This window comes from Piliocolobus tephrosceles, unplaced genomic scaffold (genome assembly GCF_002776525.5).
Source record: "Piliocolobus tephrosceles isolate RC106 unplaced genomic scaffold, ASM277652v3 unscaffolded_18731, whole genome shotgun sequence".
NCBI lineage: Eukaryota > Metazoa > Chordata > Mammalia > Primates > Cercopithecidae > Piliocolobus > Piliocolobus tephrosceles.
This window is the reverse complement of record NW_022300678.1, coordinates 1,349-2,445: the sequence shown is the minus strand read 5'-3', so window position 1 is coordinate 2,445 and position 1,097 is coordinate 1,349. Positions and strand designations below refer to the sequence as shown.

General features: G+C 48.3%; 1 pseudogene; it reads right to left on the bottom strand.

Annotated features, from left to right (window-relative positions):
* Positions 1-435: 435 nt before the first annotated feature.
* Positions 436-555, bottom strand: LOC111534026 (annotated as a pseudogene).
* Between the last annotated feature and the right edge of the window lie 542 nt (positions 556-1,097).

Sequence of the window (1,097 nt, the reverse complement as noted above, 5' to 3'; positions counted from 1 at the left end):
AAGAAAGAAAAGAAAGGATAAAAGAAAGAAGAAAAAGAATGAAAGAGAGAAAGAAAAGAAAGAAGGACTGAAAGAAGTAAGAAAGAGAGAAAGAAAGGAAAGGAAGAAACAAAGATGGAAAGAAAGAAAGACAGAAAGAAAGAGAGAGAGAAAATAAGAAAGAACAGAAAGAAGGAAAGATAGAAAAAAGTAAGAAAGAAAGAGAGAATGAAAGAGAGAAAGCAAGAAAAGATAGAAAGAGAGAGAAATAATGAAAGAAAAGAAAGAAGGAACAAAAGAGGAAAGAAAGAGGGAACAAAAGAAAGAAAAGACAGAAAGAAGGAAAGAAAGGAAGAAAAAAGGAAAGAAAGAAAGAATGAATGAAAGAAGAGAGAAAGTGAGAGAAGGGAAGAAAGAAAGGTAGAAAAGAAAGAAAGGCAAGAAAGACAGCAAAAAAGGCTATAGCAACCAGTATTCCCAGGCGGTCTCTCATCCAAGTACTAACAAGGCCCAAACCTGCTTACCTACACAAGATCAGACGAGATCGGGTGTGTTCAGGGTGGTAAGGCTGTAGACACCAGCAGAGGTGCCTGGCTGCCCCAAGAGCCAGGCCCTGCCATGCCCACCAGCTTCCAGCCAGCCCAGCCAGCCCCAAGCCACTGGCCTCAGATCGGGACACCCGAGCCACTCAACCACAGCCTTCCTCTGTCTCCGGGGCTCCCAAGCTACCATCATGTCAGGCCTGCTAGGAACAGGTAGTGCTCCAAGGCAACAGAGACCAGGGCCCACAATCTTGGGATCCCATCCAGTCCTCCTCCCTGTCGCGGAGGTATTCTTTTGGATTCCTGGCTGCTCAGTAGCTCCTGAGAGGCCCCCTCTTGCCCCACCCATGCAGAGCTGTCTGGGCTGGCCAAGGTCGAACAGCCGGCCCAGCCGCACGTGGCCTTTCCCTCACAATGTCCCCACCATGATCGCTTGTCTTGACCAAGACCCAGCATGTGGACCAGAAGGTGTAGCGGGTTGGGGTTGGGGGATGTCCCTGCTTTGCCCCGGACTGTCACTAGCGTCAGCTGCCTGATCTCCTCGATATGGGCTGACACACACACACAGACAAACAC